This window comes from Rosa chinensis, chromosome 5 (genome assembly GCF_002994745.2).
Source record: "Rosa chinensis cultivar Old Blush chromosome 5, RchiOBHm-V2, whole genome shotgun sequence".
NCBI classification, from domain to species: domain Eukaryota; kingdom Viridiplantae; phylum Streptophyta; class Magnoliopsida; order Rosales; family Rosaceae; genus Rosa; species Rosa chinensis.
In genome coordinates, this window is record NC_037092.1 from 58,566,971 (window position 1) to 58,590,302 (window position 23,332).

Sequence of the window (23,332 nt, forward strand, 5' to 3'; positions counted from 1 at the left end):
CTGGGTCTATCGTAATGATGCGTCGTGATCGAATTATCTTTCCGTTATATCACTGTTATGCCAAAGCAAATGGAGTTGCTAGTAATGAACTCTTTGCTAATCAGTGCATGTTAGAATACATAGTTTTAGTAGAGACTCCTGTTATTATTGCAGGACGTTCTCTTGATGCTTATTGTAATCTGGAGTTCAGGCTATATGTTCCCCCCCCCCCTGTATTTTGCAGTTTCATTAATCATGGCTTGAGGGCAGCCGCACCGGCCCCTTTTCAAAAAAATAAATAAATAAATAAAAAAACTAGATGTTCTGACTAACATTTTGAATTCATTAACTTTGTATCTTAACTGTGAAAATATCAACACTGCAGGTTTCAAATTTGGGGGATATTTATATAGTTAATTCTTGTAAAAAATTCACAGCAAACTTAAACAATCAATGTTCATTCTAAGCACAAAATCATATAAACAGTAAAATCTATGAACACAATTTCTTCACATTCACCGAAGAGCCATATATCTCAAAATGAACTGATAAATAGCATATGCCAAGTCCATTCACAATGTGAAAAAGCATTTAGAAACTTAATCGTATAAATCAATCCAACCATATATATCAAAATCAGTAAACGAGTAAACTGAGTTCCTAAATGGCATACCTTACACTATGCCAAAAACTACATCACACTACACTTTTTAGACAACGAAAAAAAAATTTCCGTTGTGTGATCACTGAAACTGCTTCACACAACAGGTTTAATGATATTGGCGTTGTATAAGGAGGTCGTACATCAATTTTTTTGGGTCCAAGATTATTGTACAATAGTTTTAAGGATTGTCTGTTGTCTGAATGTAAAAAAAAATTCCCCCTCACCTTGCTCAAATTTGGGTCGAAAATTTTGACTCACCTTGCACAACAGTATTGTTGTATATGTTGTATGAGAGTAAGTTGCAAAATAACATACAACGCATTTTTTTGTTTCCGTTGTGCAAGTTTGGAAGAAAATCACATGTACCCCAAAATGTGAGTGAGTAGCCCCAAAAAGGCCAATATTTGAGTGAAATGCTGGTACACGATTTAAGCTCCTACAACGGAATGACTTATTTGTGTTGTCTGAATGAGAAATGTATGTCCCTAACGTCAAAACTGTTACTTTAATTGCACATAGGCGGAAATTTTCCCTCCTTGCTCCCTTAACTCAAATTTAACATGTACATGATGATTAGACAACTTAACTTCATACATGCGTTGTATGAATTAAGTCATAAAAAAAAGCGGAAAACACTAAGTTGAAAATTTTCACACACGCGGGCACTTAATTAAGTCAGATTTCCCACTTTTATCTCGTTCACTTCATCTTCAAAAAAACATAGCAAACTAGCTCTTCCCCGAAACCCTATACCTTTCCTCCTTCCTCTCCCGCTCTCTTTCCACGGTCACCACCGCCTCCTTCTCTTCCGAGCAGAAAGTCGGTCACCTAGGCGGTGCTGGGCGTCTCAGTCTTTTATTTTGATTTTTATAACTCTTGTCTCTTGAAACTTAAACCCAATCTACCCAAATCGAAGATGAGTTCTTTTGGTTTTCTGGGTTAAACCAAATCGAAGATGGGTTCTGGGTTAAACCAAAACGTGAAGGCCGGCTCTCTCTCTCTCTCTGCGGACTCCGGCACAGCCGCACGACCTCTGTCCTTGACTTACTCTCTCTGTCTCTCATGAATTTTTGGGTTGAATTGAATTTCTGGGTTCCCTGTTTTCAATCGATCTGTTCTGGGTTTACAATCGATCTGTGTCTCACTCTTTCATTAATTTCTTGGTTTTCAGTTGAAGTATCGGGCTCGTGGTCAACTGATCTTGCTCTTGGAGACTTGGTTCGATTCAGAAATTTTCAAGCTCGGGTAAGTTGCTGCTTTACTCTTGATTAAATGAATGAATGTTCTAATTGCTCTTGCTGCCTTGCTGTTGGTTCGATTTCATTATGTCAGTTCCAATTGGTTTGGATGCTGAGTCCTAGTTATTTCGCTTATCAAGTTGTGCTTGGATCTTTGCAGATACAAGAGTATGTTGAAGCTGCAAGCTTCTGTCAATTCTGGAGGTAAGGAACAGAAAATTAATGTTGAGATTTATGAATAATTTTCAGATGGGTTTGTTTTGATTTTTGTTGTGTTCTTGATTTTATTTGGTCATTTTTGTTTCCTGGTGGGTTTTTGGGAGAGAAGGGGCTTTTGAATGCCAGGTTTTGCAGCTTTAACAGCTTTAAGATGAGAGCAACCCAGATGTGTCTCTGTTCTTCGATGATTCTGAGAAGCTTCTCAATTATATCACCAGAGCTCTGTGAGGCCCCAAGATTTTTCTTTTTCAATCTTTCTTTATATCTTTTGGATTGGGTTGCTTTGTTTTGTGCTAATGCTTTGCTTTTGGATACTTCGATTTTGTTGTTCATGAGGTTTTCCCTTTTTTGTTTTCATTGCACAAAGTTCAACCAAGTGTAGACTTCAGAAAAATTGGTGGCCATGTTCACCAGTTCAAAGTTAGCAGCTCCAGGTACATATATAATTCCCTTTTTTTTTCTTGTAAATAGAAAATTACATAAAGTAATGTCAATTACTCAGTCTCTCTCTCTCTCTCTCTCTCTCTCTCTCTCTCTCTCTCTCTCTCTCTCTCTCTCTCTCTCGCTCTAAATGTAGATATACATAGAATGTGTACTTATGGTTTTATGTGTACTCTGGGTCTTCACTCTTCAATCGATTTATGGCTTCCTCTTAATTTCTGCTTCTGGGTATTCAATTTTCAGTCTTCAAGTCTGGGTTTGACTTAGGGTTTAGGGGAAGCAGCTTCGATTTCAGTTTTCGACTCGATTTCGGAAACTTCAAGCTTGGTAAGTTGCTGCCATCTTTCTTGCTTCGATTTCTGGGTTCGAATTGCATCTGTTACTTTTGCTATACGCTATACATACGACTGATATGAGATGAAAATTGGATATGTGATCTGTTTTGTCCTTCTGGATTTCTGGGTTCGAATTGCATCTGTCCCTTTTTGCCTTTCTGTTTTGACTTTTGACTTGAAAATGTGGATATATGTGGGTTCGAATTTCTGGTTTTATGACTGATATATGTGGATGCTTACTGGACATTCTGATTAAATGATTTTCTCTTTTCATAGTTGCGTATTTGCTGGGTCTTCCTATTCTGGGTTATTCTCTAGATATTGGGAAAGAGCATGTAAATCTCATTGATCAATGGCTGGAAAAGCTGATATACAGTGGGTAGCTTGATGCAAAGGAACTAGACATGTACTTATATCATAGTTACAGCTACTACAATTTAGCATTTTGCTTCAGTAGTTTCACTTCTTTGTGTTTGTCTGAGATTGCTTTTATACAAAATTTTTAAATAAGAGTAATGTGTTTCTTCTGAAACTGTAACAAATGCAGTCTTTACAATAGTGCATCTTTTCTCTGTACCCCCATTAGTCTGAATCAGTGTTTCCATAATCTGATTTGGTAGAGGAGAAAAATCAGTCTATTGTATCATGTTCATTTGTGTTCCAATCCTTTTTTTGCTTGTACATAGTGCACTCCATTGAGGCATTATAAACTATACATTTGAATTCATGACTGGTGGGGACAAATTGAACTAATATACCCTTTTAATTAGGTTGGCTGTGGTAGCAATGGCTGGACTCGCAGCAGAAGGTCTGAAGTATGACAAAGTGATTGGTCAATCTGCTGATCTCTTCACTCTTCAGGTTTATAGTCACCGTTTTCCTAGTGTTCATTCTTGTCTAGATATTATTTAATCTCAATCTGAGAGACTTAATTTTATATCCCAGAGATTTATCAACAGAAGCAAGCCACAGCTTAGCAAAGATCAGCAACAAAATCTTACTAGATGGGCTGTAAGTGACTAAGTTCCTCTTTTTACAACCTGCATGCTCTACTGAGTTATAAGTTTCTCGACAAGATTAGTATTTCTTGACAACCTGCATGACAGTCGAAAATATTAGTATTTCTCTCTGTCTTGATTGAAATGGAAAATGAGGAAGTGAGGAACTAATTTGCCGTTTTCTGCAATAATATGTGAAAGTGGGGAAGAGGCTAGAATGATCTTTTGAGGTTGGGATTGGGATATGTTTTTCTAGGGTCATAGATTAGAGGTCATTACTAGTTAATGTGCAATTTATTAAACATCTAATGTCTCCTTCGACAGATAAAATAGGAACATAAAAGGGTTATGTCAATAAATATATACATGAACATGTAGGAAAACTTTTCAGATAATTGGCAACTTGAACCAAAACTTTAAGGACTGTTTTTCATTTTTTGGTAATTATACTGCAAGGAGTTTAGAGAGACATGAGGTTTCAAGAAGCCCTAGATAGTTGGAATGGGTTGCTTCCATTTTCTACAAGAAATCCCACAAATGACACTGAAAGTTTTGCTCTCTGTTTGGTATAACCAGCGCATCACATGACATGTAATGAGTTGAACCAATGTAATATCTGATGACATGTATTTGTAGCAAATCTTTTCACTATTTTGAAACATTATAATACCTTTTATATTTTTATTAATATAATTATATGTTATAAAATTAAAATTAAAAAAAACAGCCTAGTCCCCGACTAGGCTCCCGCCTAGGCCCCTAGGCGCTAGTCCCCAGGCTTCCGCCCGACTAGCGCCTAGCGTTTTTTAGAACCTTGTCCCTCTCTAACAATTACTTCATTACATTTCAAATTCAGAGTAGTAGGTTACTAGGTTTTGACAGTTTTGGTTAAACTATTTAAATCCTATATGCATCACAAATTTACAAGGGTAGAAAGGATCTGAAAACTTGCAACTGTGTGGTGTGTAGTTGTTTTCAGATATGCTATAGAAATCTGTGAAATAAGTGGCACATTTGGTCTTTCATTTGTGCTGTGGTGAATCAAATGTTGAAAATTATTTGTGCTGTGGTGAATCGATGTAGATGCAAGTCTTTTTCTTTTTTCTTTTTCTGCAACTTCTTGCGTGTAGCAACTCATGTGTAGTGTGGCTTTTGATGTGGGAATATTGCATGCTACCTCTAGAAATAAGTTGTTATTTTTTGTTTGTGGTTGTAGATTATTCAATTGTAGAGAAGTTAATTTATTCTCTCAAGTCAATTTTTTAAAGGTTTCCTTCCCTTGGCTTGTTAACTGACATTACATCAGTGGTGGCAGAAGTAGAAGAAAGAAGAGAGGAGCAGCAGGAGCAGGCATATTACATCAGTGGTGGCAGAAGTAGAAGAAAGAAAAGAAGGGCAGCAAGAGCAAGCATTAGTAGTGGGTGAAGTGGGCAAGCAATCATAAATAGTCCAATGATCACTGTATCCATTTCTAGCACACTTATGTTTTTGTCTCTGATGCAATGTAAGACAATAAATTGTCACTGATTCATGACTTTGTGGAACAATGACTAATACGAATGTATATATCTTGGTGGATCCAATGTATTTTGAAGTTTAAAGTATGGGTTAAAGTACTGCTAGTTCATTTGATGGTTTGCATCAAATTTTATTTCCATTTGATCACTATTGTTTATTAGGTAAATGGATGTTTAAATGATCATACAACAGATTTCTCATACATCAGACAATGGTTTTTTGAAAAAATAAAGTCTTCTAATTAACTCTCACACAACAGAAAACACTAGAGTTCCGTTGTCTGAAAAGCTTAACAAACAACGGACTTAAACAAGTTCTGTTGTCTGAAGACAGCACCGCAGCTGCTGTGCAGCTGCGCATAGCATCTGCCGAGCCATCTGTCGAGTATCACACAACACGTTTAACACATACACGTTGTCTGTGTGTTTCTCAGACAACTGTGTTCCACCGTTGTCTGAATTTTCATCAGACAGCGGCTCGGTCTACAACGGTGGCTCTCCATATCCCACAACGGTTTCCATCTGTCGTCTGATAATGTTTTTGGCATAGTGTTAGCCTTTGCATCATTTACTGCATAAACCTGTGCACAGTTCAAAACGGAAACACACCAAATTCAACCCCTTCAGAATCCCAAAAACGCCTAAATGGGTTGGAATTAATCCCTTGTGAGTACTTCAATCTCAGGTGCGCACTCTTAGTCTCAATCCGATCCCCAATATTGATCGTTATGATCACAACCGTAAGTTGTTTTCTTAAGCTTTGGGTTTATGTACTCAGTCGGGTTTGGGCCTGATAAATGAAAGTCATGATTGATCACTAGTAAAGTCATGTAGTCAGTCGACTCTAAACTACTTAAAATCAGTTTGTTTACACCAGTAATATTGTGCTACATTAGATGGTTGGAGACAACTACTTGGCATATATCCAATGATCAGGGTTAAAAATGGACTCTAGTTCTTGTTATTAAACCAGGCATGATGCATCACACAATATCATCATATACATATTAAGATCATTTCATAAAGAACATAAATACATAATCTGCAGATGAATATCAGTATGAGCACTCCTAATGAGGTTGGAATAAGTACCTGCATCAGCATTTTGAATACCAGCAGCTATGTTCTGACCAAGAGAAGACATCTTCAACAGCAATAGGAGCAAGGATGAACACAGCAACTTGGCTAGGATCAGTCTTCTGCATTTCACTACTATCTTGCTTCAGAAATGGGGCTGAATGATATGCAAAAGCGTAGTGGGCACAGGGACTTTCTCTTTGTTTATATAGTGGCCTAAAACCTATCTTGTTCTCATCCATCAACTGCCATCAAGGAGTCCAACGTACATTAGCTTAATATATATGTTAATTAGTTAGCAGGCTTAAAGTTTATCACAAATACCTTATGTTAATCAGGTAAACTAACAAATGAGTTTCCAACTCCTATTGAGAGATATGCACCTCAATAGGTAACTAGATAGAGTCATGTACGTTCATGTATTTCTTGTTATTTATCCAAATTAAATCAATTTTTATTAAATTAAATCAATTTTCATTTAGCTTAGTATAAATAGATAATGTTAAGTCCTTAATTCCAACAGTTCTTGCTGTTTTTAAATTATATGAGTTACTCATGTGTCATGAATTAGTTAAAGTCAGAACTTGCACGTACTTGATCTTCATGCAAAAACTAATTAATAGTAAGCATCATTTGTTTTTTATTGTTCTATTTATAGTGTTCAAAGAGAACAACACATGACACCAACTTGATAAAGTGTAACTTCATCAACTAGTGGAATCACCGTAACGTATTGAAGCATAGTTTATCAAGTGTAAAGTAAGCATGCAATGCGGAGCACATATTTTTCAATGGTTGAAGCAATTTCTATACATCAAATCCACTTCCCCCTAAACTCTAATTCCAAACATGCTATTCATATTTCATTCTCAAGAAAAAAAAAAACTAACCACGTACGATTAGAATGGGCAGAGCTTATGTTAATAATGCTTGCGAAAAAATCGAAATCAGATTGAGAAGATGTTGACTAATTAAAGAGGAGGTGAGAGCTATCGTTGAGAGAAGGGGTGAGAGGAGGAGAGAAGAAAACTACATTTGATTTTTTCTTTTAAATCCTATATTTCATAATTGATTCAACAATTTAGATACCTTTAGTTGACTTTTATGAGTACCTAGCTAGGCTCAAGGTCACCCGCAAGATTATTAAAAAGCTAAACAATGGACTTGTTTTGGTTAGAATAAACAACTTGATGATTAGATTTTACCGGTGCAACATACTTAGATGGCCGATATATTAAATTGACAGTACTAGTAAAGGAGGCAATAGTGAACTTTCAAATGTTTTTCAATTGGTGAACACTCGTCAAATATATGATCAGTTTGTCACATTGATATCTCAACAAATGGTCTCATTTCAACAAGAGTATAAAAAAATTCCGAGATTCTCAAAAACTCAAAATTTCTACCTCCTTCAGATATATTACTAGTAACTTAGTGAAGCAGTGTATCAATTCATTATGGATAGTAATCCATTGCTTAGTCTACAAGAAAGGCTACAAGATTGTGATACATTAGGAATCTAACAATGAAACCTAAACCGACAAGGAATGCTTTAATGGGAAGCTTCTGGAGGTTTAAGTCTCATATATATATAGATGAATTGGTCCCTGATTACCACCAACGTTTTGCATATTGTTCTGTCCATTGAGAAACAAGTTGGTAAGTAACAGAAGACCATATTCAGTAATCGTGTTTGCAGCTGCAGAGATGGAATCCATGCCTATGATTGTTGAAGGTAAGCTTTAGTTCTTTTGTGATTGTTGTCAAAGCTTGTATGCATATGTTGTGAGCATGTATATGGTTTTTACAATTGGTATCAGAGCATAGGCTCACAAATATCAAAATCGTTTTAGGTTTTGCAAAACAAACACAAAAAAAGAGAGGAGGGTTTTTGCTTTACGGGTCAAGTAACTGGTCAGGTACCTGACCAAGTAAGTAATTGACCAAGTAACTGGTCAGGTACTTGATCAAGGTAAGTTACTTAAGTCAATTGCTGCATTTGGTTAATTATCAAATTCACGCTTCCGCTGAGATTTTTTGCAGCAAATTGGGGAAAAAGCAAAAACAGGTTTTTATGTGAAAATTGTTTTCGATTCATAGCATGATAATTAAGTTTTTGATTGTGCTCAAGAACCCTAGTTGCATTCCCGACGTGTATTAGGCTAGAGTAGATGGTGACCGGATGAAATTTACAATTTCTTGATTGTTATGTGGTTTCTTGGAATCGAAACAATTTTGATTGTGCTTGAATATGCATGATGAATTGATTGATGATATGGTATTGTATTTGTGTAAAATTGCATGAAGAAAAAAAATCTCCCAGAAATTGTTTACACATTATTAAAGTTGACAGATACAAGAGCTTAATTTTCTTACAAGGATGAATCTGGGTAGAATATAAAGTTAAAAACTCATGAGTTTTGTGGTTTTCTGTTGGCATAAGTGATTATGATGCACAAAGCATTCTTCATTAATGTTGGTAGAAAACACTGATCAGGCAACTGACCAAGTAACTGGTCAGGTAACTGGCCAAGTAACTGGTCAGGTAACTGGCCAAGTAACTGGTTAGGTAACTAACCAAGTAACTGATCGAGTAACAAAACTGAAATTGTGTTTTGTGTTTTAAAACTATGCTTCAGTTTTATCTTCCAAAGAAGTGGTCAAGTATGGTTTTAGAATACAAAACAGCAGTATGCATGCTTGATGAAAATAAATACGGATACTTAGAAATTTTTCTTCTGTCTAAAGATGTGGATAAATTTCTTTGGATAACTTATTTTCATTGAACATTGTATATTGATAAAGAAATCCAGGATGTTATGCTTCTGCTCAAAAGTGTTGCTTAACATTTTTTTTTGTTATGGACTGACATGAATGCAAGTATGGATAGTTTAGGTTTTCTGTATGTTTTCTTTGTTTTGGTTGCTTAAAGCTTAATAAAACACAGAAAACTTAAAGTTATTCTCTTTACAAATTGAGAACTCACATGAATTTTTATTTTTCTCCGTAGGTAACTCTTACATGAACTTGAACAGTGTCTTGATGTTAACTGGAACCAACTATAGAGCTTGGCTAGACTCTGTGGAAAATTATATAGGCATGCATGAGAACATAGACTATTACTTTACTGAGGATAAGCCTGAAGAGTTGAGTGAAAAAAGCACCAAGAAAAATACTGACATTTACAAGAAGTGGCATAGATCCAATAGAATGGCTAAGAACCTCATTCGTACATCCATGTCTAAGACTGTCAGGGGAAGTATAGAAGAGCCTGAGCTAGCATCAGATTTTTTAGAACTCATAGGTGCTAAGTTTAAAGAAAGTGAAAAAGCAGAAGCAGTTAGGCTAACCAAGGAGTTTTATGATTTGAAGTACATGGGTTCAAGGGGAGTTAGAGAGCATATTATGAAGATGATCAATATAAATGGCAGACTCAGGGAGCTCTTGATGGGGGTTAGGGATGAGCAGGTAGTGCATTATGCACTACATTTCTTGCCTAACAGTTTATGCACTACATTTCTTGCCTAACAGTTTTAGTCATCTTAGGACCAGTTACAACTCTCAAAAGGGAAACTGGAGTGTAGATGAACTCATATCCATCTGTGTGGATGAGGAATCTAGGATCAAGGAAGAAAAGCAACCTGCTACAACCATTAACCTCATTGAGAAGCCTAAAAGGAAAAAGCCCCAGAATAAGCTCAAGCCTACCAAAGCTATAACTAAGAGTTCAACAGCTGCAGTGGCCAAGGAAAACAGGCCATTCAGGTTCAAGTGCTACTTTTGCAAAAGAGTAGGACACATGAAAAAGGACTGCACTGGCTATAAGAACTGGTTAGCCAAAAAGGGTAAGATTTTTTCTAATACAGTTTTTTCCTTAGAAATTTGACTTATAAATGTTGAACCACTTGGTGGATAGATTCAGACTCACCTATTCATATTACTAATTCCTTGCAGGGATTCATAAGAAGGAGAATCCCAAAAAGTGATGAAGTGAACCTCTGTGTAGGCAATGGCATGAGAGTGGCAGTCAAGGCTATTAGAACCTTAAAGCTCGATTTAGGATTAGGAAAATTATTAGTTTTGGACAATGTTTTATATGTACTTTCCATGAGAAGGAATTTGGTTTCAGTTTCTCTCTTAGTAAAATTTGGTTGTAGACTTGTTATGGATAGTAATTGAATTCTTATTTCTAAAAATTCTGCTCAAATTGGTTATGGTGTTATTATGAAAAATTATTTACAGTTAAATTGTTCAATGGCTCAACAAGAAATTTTACTTGTTGAAAATAACACAAACAGTACTAGCACTTTAACAGGTGTTAAAAGAACCAAAGTAAATGAAAAGTCTGCATTTTTAAGGCATGGAAGGCTCGACCATGTTTCAAAAGAGAGACTGAAAATTTGGGTGAAAAACAAAATCCTAAATGAATTAGATTTTTCTAATCTAACAGACTGTGTGGAATGTTTTAAGGGAAAAATAACCAATACTAGAAAGAAGACTGCATATAGAAGCCAAAATTTACTAGAACTCATACACACTGATATATGTGGTCCATTTAGGCATCAAACTATCTGTGGGAATGTGTATTTTATCACATTCATTGATGACTTTTCTAGATACAGTTATATTTATCTACTTTCAGAAGCATTGAAAGCCTTTCAAATCTTTAAGTCTGAGGTAGAAAATCAACTAGAAAAGAAAATCAAAACAGTGAGGTCAGATAGAGGGGGAGAGTTCTATGGAAAGTACACTGAATCCGGCCAACAAAAGGGTCCATTTGCCTTGTTTTTGCAAGACAATGGAATTAAAGCTCAATACACAACACCCTATAATCTACAACATAATGGTGTTGTAGAGAGAAAGAATAGGACTCTTTTGAACATGGTTAGATGTATGATGTGTATAACTGGTTTGCCTAAATTTCTATGGGGTGAGGCTTTAAAAACTGCAAATTATATTTGCAATAGGACACCTAGCAAAGCCATAGAAAATACTGCTTTTGAGCTTTGGTGTGGCAAGAAACCTAGTCTTCATCACTGCCATGTTTGGGGATGTCATGCAGAAGCTAGAATTTATAATCCAAGCTTGAATAAACTTGACCCCAAAACTGTTAGTTGTTATTTTATAGGTTATCCAGATAAATCTAAAGGCTATAAATTATATTCTGCTCATCATTCACCTAGAATTTTTGAAACACATCAAGTAAAGTTTCTAAGTGAAAAAGTTCACAATACAAACCTTGAGGATTTAACCTCAGATTTTGAGGAAATTGTGTCAGATGAGAATATAAGTGTAGCATTACCTTTAGAACAAGATGTAAATGATCAAGTCACTGGTCGAGTAACTGACCAAGTAACTGATCAAGTACCTGTATCTGGTCGAGTAACTGATCAAGTAACTGGTCGAGTAACTAACCAAGAAATTGATCAAGTACGTGTAACTGGTCAAGTAACTTTACCTGGTCAAGTAACTGACCATGTTACTGACCAAGTAACTATACCTGGTCAAGTAACTGGTCATGTAATTGAACCTCAAAATCCTCCAATCGCTCAGCCTAGAAGATCACAGAGAGCAAGAAAACCAACTTATGGGGGGGAACAGAGTGACTACATTGTTTATCTGCAAGAAGCAGAAATTGAAATGGACTGTGCAGAGGACAATGATCCAACTACATTTAATCAGGCCATTGAAAGTAGTGAATCTCATCAATGGCAGCAAGCAATGGAAGCAGAAATTAATTCCATGAGTCAAAATGCAGTTTGGGAATTAGTTGAACCTGACCCCAACCAGAAGCCTATAGGTTGTAAATGGGTTTTCAAAACCAAAAGAGATGCAAATGGAAATGTAGAGAGACATAAAACAAGATTAGTTGCCAAGGGTTTTACACAGAAGGAGGGCATTGACTTTACTAAGACTTTTTCTCCAATATCTACAAAAGACTCGTTTAGGATAATCATGGCTTTAGTGGCTCATTTTGATATGGAGCTGCACCAGATGGATGTTAAAACGTTAAAATAGTTTTCTTGAATGGTGAACTAGATGAAGTGATTTATATGAGGCAGCCAGAAGGGTTTGTACAAGCTGGAAGTGAAAACTTGGTGTATAAGTTAAGAAAATCAATTTATGGCCTTAAACAAGCTTCTAGACAGTGGTACAAGAAATTTGATTCTGTGATTTCTACTTTTGGATTTACAGAAAATCTTGTTGATAAGTGTGTTTATTTGAAGACAGTTGGGAACAATTTTATTTTTCTGGTACTCTATGTGGATGATATACTTTTGGCTAGCAGTAACATTAAATTGCTTAAAGATACCAAGAGTTTTCTGTCAAGGATTTTTGACATGAAAGACTTAGGAGAAGCATCCTATGTACTAGGTATTGAGATTAAAAGAGATATGGCACAGAGACTACTTGGTTTGTCTCAACAGAATTATGTTACCAAAATTCTAAAGAGATTTGGTATGGAGAAGTGTGCAGCTGGAGAAGGTCCCATGTCCAAAGGAGATAAGTTAACCAAGAAGCAAAGTCCCAATAGTGATGTTGAAAAGGAGAATATGGAGTCAAAGCCTTATGCTAGACTTGTAGGAAGTCTCATGTATGCACAAGTTTGCACTAGGCCAGACTTGTCTTTTGCAGTAGGGATTTTATCAAGGTTTCAATCTAATCCAGGCCATGAGCATTGGGTAGCTGGGAAGAAAGTGTTGAGATACCTGCAGAGAGCTAAAAGTCACATGCTAGTGTATAGGCAAGTGGAGGATCTGAAACTTGTTGGATTCTCAGACTCGGATTTTGCAGGGAATTATCCAAACTCCAAGAAGTCGACTTGTGGATATGTGGTCATGCTTGCAGGAGGTGCTATTGCTTGGAAAACCATGAAACAAACACTTGTTTCAACTTCTACTATGCAATCCGAATTTATTGCAGTATATGAAACTGTGTGTGAAGGACTTTGGATTAATTTTTTTTTTCTCATACAGACCAAAGTATTGAGTCACATTGTGGCTGGCACACTTATGATTTATTGTGACAATGAGGCTGCAGTTTTCTTTAGCAAGAACAGTAAAAGGTCAAATAATTCCAAACATATTGATCTAAAGTATTACAGTGTTAAAGAAAGAGTAAAGCATGGTGAAATAGCTGTTTTGAGTATTGACACAAATTCACAGGTAGCAGATCCTTTCACCAAGGCATTGTCAGTGGTTGCATCCAGAAGCATACAGCAAGCATTGAAATTTTAGCTAATTTAGATGCTTAGGTTCAGTAGAGAGTTAGTCCAGTTGGAGCATTTAAAATTCTAAGGCTTTTTGAGTTCTTGTGTTTTAGTTGTGATCTTTTATTTTTTGTTTATCACAACTTATTTGTAATGACAGTTTTTATTATCAATAAAATTTTGATGTATTTCCAGTTATGATTTTGCTGCAGCTTTATTGTTTTGTTTTGGAAATTATCATCTTGTTTTGAATATCATACTTGCTATCTGATGGCTTAAATCATGTATAGCATGATGTTAAGGTTCAAGCAATAATTTTAAGCCATCAGTGTTCAGTAAATTTGCTTGAGTTTCTGGTTTTAGAAACATAAAGTAGGACCTAATATATGTTTACTTATTGATACACATTAACATATATTGTATCACTTCTGGTTTGACATATGTGGATTGCAGGAGCTTGTGTTTGTGCTTTTGAAACTCTGCATTTTTGTTAAAATGTATACTGTTTCTTGTTCTGCATAAGTAACTGTGATCTGACTATGTTGGAATGGATTTTCGATTTGAGTTTGTCATCTGGCGCGCACTTCAGTAAGTTAAGTAGGTTTTGATGTTCTCTACTGCAAATCATCGAGTATGATATGTGTGAGTCCAAGGGGGAGATTGTTAGATCAAATATGGACTTAACACATATCATCATAAAGTAATTGATGATTAGCTAAATGTCAAACCTGGTTTAACATGGATACAAACCGTAAATCAATACTAGTAACTTAATGAAGCAGTGTATCAATTCATTAAGGATAGTAATCCATTGCTTAGTCTACAAGAAAGGCTACAAGATTGTGATATATTAGGAATCTAACAATGAAACCTAGACCGACAAGGAATGCTTTAATGGGAAGCATCTTGAGGTTTAAGTCTCATATATATACAGATGAATTGGTCCCTGATTACCACCGACGTTGTTACGTCCCGAACCTAGAATTAATGATTTACTCATTATTTGGACGGTAATTGTCGAGTACTTTCAATTTTTACTTTTTATCGATATTTAGTGGCCCTAAAAGTTGACTTTCTGTTCGGGTCAAAATTTGAGGAAATGTCCTTCATGAAAGTTGTAGAGGACTTTAAACCGAGCGCGTGCATATGTGGTGCGTAAAAATTGGACTTAGTATGTGAGAGTTATGGCCAAAAATGTAGAAGTTACTGTTCATGATAAATTATATATATATGGAAGTTACTGTTGGTAGATTTCCATTTTCGGAAAATCTACCTAGCCCCGGTAACTCTCTCTTCTCTTTCCCCGACCCTTCCCCCCTTTCGGCCCGATCCTTTCCTCTTCGATTTCTTCTTCCTCCGGCCGACCCAAGACGTAATCCGGCCACCCCAAGCTCGGTTCCTTCCCCTTGTCACGTCTGTGGAGGTAGTTTACGGAGATTTGGTCGGAGAAGCTCGATTTGGAGCGGGGAAAGCTACGGTAGCAGTTAGTCATTATTGCCGATTTCCGGCGATTCCGGCCACCTCTGGTCACCATATCGGCGTCGAAGGCTTGGTTTTCGACGGAGATCATTTCGCCCCTAGCCTCGAATCAAGATTTGACGTGTAGAGGCAGAATTGAAAACCTAGGGTTCTTGAATTTCTGGGTTATTTTCGCCGGCCGAATTCGACCATTTCCAGGTAAAATTGGGATGTGTTGTAGTTGAGAAAATTAATCAGTGGGTCGAGTTGTAGCTATACATGGAATTTGGTAGCCGGTGGTGGAGGTTGGTACCGGCGCGTGGGTGCCACGCGCCGCCACTGTTGGTGGTGCGTGAGACTCTGTTTGGCCGGAATTTGACTTCTGTTGTTGATATAATTAGTCAATTATACATCTAGTTTCATAATTGCAGCTTTGTGATAGAATTGGAGATGGAATGAATGTGGATTTTGATGTTGTTCAATGGTGGAATTGTTAATTGAATTGCGAGGAATCCATCCACCGGATTTCCTTGATTCAGCCTTAAAGCATATACCTTAAGGGATTGATATTAGTGAAGAAGATTGGATGTTTTGGGCATATAAAGAGAATGTTAGGGTTTGGTTTTGCTTTTCGTAATTTAGCTTTCTATCCAGTAATTATGGGTTTACGAACGTTATATTGTACAGGACATGAGGAGGATTCCCTCGAGGAGGGTTCGGATCGACGGCAGGCTTAGCCGTACACTGTGAGTGGACTTTTGTTTTCGAATAAGTGATGCATGCATTTATTTATTAAAGCATGTTCTATTTAATTAACATATTATTTTCCGAGCATAGGAATTTGATTACGATTTATCCCGTGGATTTGTTTCCAATAATGATTTTGTGAAGTATTTATGATTTATACCGGGGGTGAGCTTTGGTTATTAAGTTGTTATGCTCGGGTTCGAATTTATATTTGATGTGATTTTTCGACGAATGGTTTTCGATGTGATTTCCGGATTTATACCATTTATATTATATCTATAATCGTCGATTTGAGACTTTATTTGCAAATTGAATTTTGTTGGAGTAAATCTCCATGTTTATTTATCGATTTTCGATTTTGGCATTGGGAATGCCTCATTGACAATCTACTTATTTCTGTAGCGTGTGGGACACGCTATTAGTTTATACGACTTTACGAGAATTTCCGGGTACGGTTGGGAATCGTACCCGTGTTTCCTTTATTCGTGGGACATGGGGAAGCCTTAAGGATTTATTGGATTTTAATAGTTTTTACCCACCATATCTGGGTCGCTATATTTTATTGCTAGCTAGCCTATTAGTACTCCTCCCTGCTTACTATGTGTTTGTGGGTGAGTAAGAGCAGAGCATGGGATGCTCCAGAGTGTGGGACACTCCGACCCGAGCCTGGGAGGCTCCCTTCTTTCGTATGGTGAAATCTCTTCCCCATCTTTTATCGTTACTTGACTAGCGGGGCTAGTCCGTTTTCTTTTAACCAGCGAGGCTGGTATGTTTTTCACGAGTTTTGAATTTAAAGAAATACGTTTTATAACGTTGCATGCATCGAGATTTTTATAATGTAAATTAGTGGGAAAGTATAAACTTTTCTTCCTTTATACTTATTTATTTTGTCCACTCACGCTATCGTTTTTATGTACTTTCCCCCTGGGCCCTTTGGTTTCAATTGCCCAGATCGCAGCGTTGTTGACCGGCTTAGGAGTGGAGGCTAGCACCACCTTTGCCATCTATCCTCAGTAGGTTATTTATTAACCTACTTTATGTATTATATTTCGAGTGTGTTCTTTAGATTGCTCTGATTACTTTAAAAAGGGTGGATTTATACATTTGTATAATTATGTGTGTTGGGAGTTGTATAATATTGGAGAAAGTTGAAAGATTTGATTTGTTGGGTTGTAATTTATATAAATGGTTATGTTTGTGCAGTACGAAGTTTATACTTGGAAATTTGCGGATTGTTGCTTGGATGCGGGGTGGCTTCAAGCCTAGAAATTACTATACTTAGAAGTGTTTTCAGCAGGTTTAGGGTTGTCCACTTTTAGGGGAAGTTCTGTCGAATTTTTCCGAAAAGTGGACCCCGCAGGTCCATCTTGGAGTTAGGAGGGTAATTCCGGGGTGGGTCCTGACAGTTGGTATCAGAGCATTAGGTTTTTCGTTTCCTGTCATTTATACTACTTTATATATTTGAGGACGTCTAGTATCTTTCGAGTGATGGCCCGACCGCGGCGGATCCCCATCGTGTGCTCTTCGATGCTAGTATGTTCTTCAAGTGTGTATAAGGTAGTTATATTAGTACCTTTGATGTGAGTCATCTAATTCTTTTTCAATCTCAGGTGCTATGCCTCCTAGACGCCGGACTCGTGGGGAGACCCCTCCCATTCCAGGAGATGAGAATGCTCCTGGAGGAATAGCGGAAGCTTTGGGACGTATTGTTCAGCAGTTGACTGCAGCGCTTCCGAGCTCTAGAACCGATTTTACCATGGAGCGAGCGAAGAGGCATGGAGCTTATACCTTCTCCCATGCTCCTGATGCTATGGATGCCCAGAATTGGTTGAACAAAATGGAGCGGGTCTTCACTCAAATCCATTGCCCAGAAGACCGGAAAGTGGGTTTAGCAGTGGACTTTCTTGATGGTGTGGCTTTTGATTGGTGGGCTTATACTAGCAGGGAATTAGAGAATGATGGCCCAATCACTTGGGAACAGTTCAAGGAACATTTTATGGGGCGGTATTATGGTACAGCTATCCGTGACAGGATGAAATATGAGTTCCTACATTTAGAGAAGGGGGACATGACTGTTACGGAGTTTGAGCAGCGGTTCACCCAGTTAGCTCAATTTGTGCCTGATCTGGTTGGCACTGAGAGTGAGCGGATCTACAGGTTTGTTGATGGATTGGGGGGTAATTATCGTGTGCATTTGATAGGAGTGCCATTTAATACTTATCCTGAGGCAGTTAATGCTGCTCTGCGACTAGAGACCATGTTTCTATCTGGTGTCCGACCTCGAGATTTGGGTGGCCCCAGTCAGGGTCCATCCAAGAAGGCTGCTTCTACTTCTGGGTCCGGATCTTCAGTAGGTAGTGGACAGAGTAGTGGATCTAGTACCGGATCTCGTTTTAGACGCGGGGGGCGTATCAGGAGATTCACTCGGGGACAGTCTAGTGGACGCCAGTTTGGGCAGAGCAGGGCTGGTTTTAGTAGTCAGCACAGGACTCCAGCTAGTCAGCCAGCCCAGTTTGGGCAATACCAGCCAGTTGGGTGCTTTGAGTGTGGACAGCAGGGCCACTTTAGGTGGGATTGCCCTTTATTGACCCAGAGAGTTGCATCTACCCCTTTTCAGACCGCTGGTCAGTCATCTGCCGGTACATCTACTGGTGGTACCATTGCTTCTACTAGCGGTACCCGTATCAGTTCAGCAGCTCGTGGCAGCCCGCAGCGGGGTAGGGGTCAGAGAGGACGTCCCACCACTCATGCTAGGTTGCATGCCATGACTCAGCAGGAGGGTCGCGACTCACCTGACGTTATTATTGGTACGTTGTCTGTTTTTGGTCAGCCTGCTTATACTTTAATTGATCCTGGTGCTTTGCATTCTTTTATGTCGAGTAGATTTGCATGTTTTGCGAATGTGCCATCATCGCTCCTTATTGGTGAATGGAATGTATTATTGCCTGCGGGAGCGTCGTTTAAGATAGAGTGGGTTTTTAGAGGTTGTGGTGTTTTGATTGAGGGTGTTAATTTGGAAGTTGATTTAATTCCTTTAGATCTTGTTGAATTTGATGTAATCTTGGGGATGGAGTTTTTAGCGACTCACCGGGCCAATATTGATTGCTTTCGTAAGATTGTGGTCTTTCAAAGTCCAGGGAAGCCAATAATTACCTTTCAGGGTGATCGTAATGTTCTAGCTTCTTGTATGATTTCCGCTTTGACCGCTAAGAAGCTGTTGAATAAGGGGAGTCAGGCTTATTTGGCACATGTGGTGGATACCAACAGGGAAGAGTTGAGTATTAGAGAGATACCGATGGTTAGGAAATTCCCAGATGTATTTCCTGATGAATTACCTGGTTTACCCCCTGTTAGGGAGATAGATTTTACTATCGATTTGCTCCCTGGCACCACACCCATATCTTTGGCACCATACCGGATGGCCCCAGCTGAATTAAAAGAGTTGAAGACTCAGTTACAAGAACTAGTGGATAAGGGATTCATCCAATCTAGTGTGTCCCCTTGGGGTGCCCCGGTTTTATTTGTCAAGAAGAAGGTTGTGCATTGATTATCGGAAGTTGAATAGGGTTACTGTGAAGAATAAATACCCTTTGCCTCGTATTGACGATCTCTTTGATCAGTTGAGGGGAGCTAAGGTCTTTTCTAAAATCGATTTGAGATCGGGTTATCATCAGTTGCGGATAAGGGAGTCTGATATACCCAAGACTGTTTTTCGATAGCGTTATGGTCACTATGAATTCAAAGTAATGCCGTTTGGGTTAACTAATGCTCCTGCAGCTTTTATGGACCTCATGAATCGAGTGTTCCGTCCTTACCTTGATCGTTTCGTGATTGTGTTCATCGATGATATCTTGGTGTGTTCTAAGGACGATAGTCAACATGCCAAACATCTAAGAATTGTATTGCGAACCTTGAGGGAGGCCCAGTTGTATGCGAAGTTCAATAAATGTGAATTTTGGCTTAACAGCATAGGATTCTTGGGTCATATTGTTTCTGCAGAAGGTATTAGTGTGGACCCTCAGAAGGTAGAAGCGGTGTTAAATTGGGAAAGACCTACTTCAGTGACAGAGATTCGTAGTTTCTTGGGTTTGGCAGGTTATTACCGGCGATTCGTACAAGATTTCTCAAGGATTGCAACTCCTCTTACTAGGTTGACTAGGAAGGGTGTGAAGTTTGTTTGGTCAGAAGAGTGTGAGCAAAGTTTTCAAGAGCTCAAGAGACGTTTAACTAGTGCTCCGGTCCTAGCTTTGCCTGATGATAGTGGAGAGTATGTGGTATATAGTGACGCCTCAAGGCAAGGCTTGGGTTGTGTTCTGATGCAACATGGAAAAGTGATTGCCTATGCCTCTAGACAATTGAAGCCGCATGAGTTAAATTATCTGACACATGACCTTGAATTAGCTGCGGTAGTACTTGCACTTAAACTTTGGAGGCACTATTTATATGGAGCTTGATGTCAAATCTTTACGGACCACAAGAGTCTTCAATATTTACTTACACAAAAGGAGATAAATTTGAGGCAAAGAAGATGGTTGGAGTTGATTAAAGATTATGATTGTACGATCGAGTATCATCCGGGAAGGGCCAATGTGGTAGCTGACGCTCTTAGTAGGAAATCTTATCCTTCCCTGTTACCCTCCCCTTCCTTGTCACATTTGAGAACAGTCCGGGTTCCACTTCTTTATGAATTGCGAGCTACAGGAGTTAATTTGGAAGTGACTAATGAATTTGCAGCCTTAATAGCCAGTTTCCATGTGAGACCAATCCTTATTGACAAAGTACGAGAGGCGGAACTGCATGATGAAGCTCTACAAGAATTGAGAGAGGCAGTGGAGAATGGAGCTAGAGAAGACTTTATTGTCAGAGGGGATGGAGCTTTGATGTGCGGGAATAGAATCTGTGTACCCGATCAGGATGATCTTCAACAGGAGATACTAGAGGAGGCTCATAGTTCTGCTTATGCCATGCATCCTGGTGGAACCAAAATGTATCGGACTCTTAAGGAATACTACTGGTGGCCTAACATGAAGAGGGAAATTGCAGCTTATGTAAGAAGATGTCTAGTGTGTCAACAAGTGAAAGCAGAAAGACAAAAGCCCTCAGGTTTGTTACAGCCATTACCGATACCAGAATGGAAGTGGGAGCACATTACTATGGACTTCGTATCAGGGTTACCACGTAGTCGTAATGGTCATGATAGCATTTGGGTAATTGTGGACCGGCTTACTAAATCCGCACATTTCTTACCTGTTAGCAAGACTTATAAAATGGGTAAATATGCAGAGTTATACATGAATGAGATAGTGAGACTTCACGGCACACCCATTTCTATTACTTCTGATCATGATCCTCGTTTCACTTCAAAGTTCTGGCGTGAGCTGATGGAGGCTTTGGGCACTCAGTCTCAATTTAGTACCGCGTTTCACCCGCAAACAGATGGACAGACGGAAAGGACCATTCAAATATTGGAAGACATGTTGAGAGCTTGTGTTTTGCAATTCAAGGGGAATTGGGATAATCATGTTGCATTGATAGAGTTTGCGTATAATAACAGTTATCACTCCAGCATTGGCATGGCTCCTTATGAAGCCCTTTATGGCAAACAATGTCGTACCCCTCTATGTTGGAATGAGGTAGGAGAAAGGAAACTTATTGGTCCAGAATTGGTACAAATTACGACTGAAAAGGTTAAAGTGATCAAGGAAAAACTTAAAACGGCTCAGAGTAGACAAAAGAGTTATGCAGATAACAGAAGGAAAGATTTGGAGTTTCAAGTAGGTGACTGGGTATTCTTGAAGCTATCTCCATGGAAGGGTATTGTAAGATTTGGGAAACGCGGGAAGCTTAGCCCTAGATACATCGGACCGTATGAGATCACGGAGCGGATTGGTGCAGTTGCTTATCGCGTAGCACTACCTCCAAGATTATCCAAAGTACATGATGTCTTCCATGTCTCAATGCTTCGCAAGTATGTTGCTGATCCCTCTCATGTTCTACAAGAGCAACCTATCCGATTGAGGGAAGACTTGACATATGAAGAAAAACCGGTTCAAATACTTGATAGGAGGGAGCAGATACTCAGGAACAAAACAATACCCTTGGTCAAGGTGCTTTGGAGTAATCATATGGTAGAAGAAGCTACTTGGGAACCAGAAGAGCAAATGAGAAGGCAGTATCCTCACCTATTTTGCTAGCAGGTATGTAATTTCGAGGTCGAATTTTTTTTAAGGGGGGGAGATTGTTACGTCCTGAACCTAGAATTAACGATTTACTCATTATTTGGACGGTAATTGTCGAGTACTTTCAATTTTTACTTTTTATCGATATTTAGTGGCCCTAAAAGTTGACTTTTTGTTCGGGTCAAAATTTGAGGAAATGTCCTTCATGAAAGTTGTAGAGGACTTTAAACCGAGCACGTGCATATGTGGTGCATAAAAATTGGACTTAGTATGTGAGAGTTATGGCCAAAAATGTAGAAGTTACTGTTCATGGTAAATTATATATATATGGAAGTTACTGTTGGTAGATTTCCATTTTCGGAAAATCTACCTAGCCCCGGTAACTCTCTCTTCTCTTTCCCCGACCCTTCCCCCCTTTCGGCCCAATCCTTTCCTCTTCGATTTCTTCCTCCTCCGGCCGACCCAAGACGTAATCCGGCCACCCCCAAGCTCGGTTCCTTCCCCTTGTCACGTCTGTGGAGGTATTTTACGGAGATTTGGCCGGAGAAGCTCGATTTGGAGCGGGGAAAGCTACGGTAGCAGTTAGTCATTATTGCCGATTTCCGGCGATTCCGGCCACCTCCGGTCACCATATCGACGTCGAAAGCTTGGTTTTCGATGGAGATCATTTCGCCCCTAGCCTCGAATCAAGATTTGACGTGTAGAGGCAGAATTGAAAACCTAGGGTTCTTGAATTTCTGGGTTATTTTCGCCGGCCGAATTCGACCATTTCCAGGTAAAATTGGGATGTGTTGTAGTTGAGAAAATTAATCAGTGGGTCGAGTTGTAGCTATACATGGAATTTGGTAGCCGGTGGTGGAGGTTGGCACCCACGCGCCGCCACTGTAGGTGGCGCGTGAGACTCTGCTTGGCCGGAATTTGACTTCTGTTGTTGATATAATTAGTCAATTATACATCTAGTTTCATAATTGCAGCTTTGTGATAGAATTGGAGATGGAATGAATGTGGATTTTGATGTTGTTCAATGGTGGAATTGTTAATTGAATTGCGAGGAATCCATCCACCGGATTTCCTTGATTCAGCCTTAAAGCATAGACCTTAAGGGATTGATATTAGTGAAGAAGATTGGATGTTTTGGGCATATAAAGAGAATGTTAGGGTTTGGTTTTGCTTTTCGTAATTTAGCTTTCTATCCAGTAATTATGGGTTTACGAACGTTATATTGTACAGGACGTGAGGAGGATTCCCTCGAGGAGGGTTCGGATCGACG

The 23,332-nt window shown here is 38.6% G+C and overlaps 1 long non-coding RNA gene and 1 pseudogene across 1 annotated transcript; both read left to right on the plus strand.

Moving 5' to 3' along the window:
* Positions 1–1,757: 1,757 nt before the first annotated feature.
* LOC121049347 lies at positions 1,758–2,516 on the plus strand. Its single transcript, XR_005799674.1, has 4 exons — positions 1,758–1,888; positions 2,042–2,085; positions 2,210–2,324; positions 2,468–2,516. It is a non-coding gene; the product is annotated as an uncharacterized LOC121049347 (long non-coding RNA).
* Positions 2,517–8,175: 5,659 nt separating this feature from the next.
* LOC121049240 lies at positions 8,176–22,077 on the plus strand (annotated as a pseudogene).
* The last annotated feature ends 1,255 nt before the right edge of the window (positions 22,078–23,332 follow it).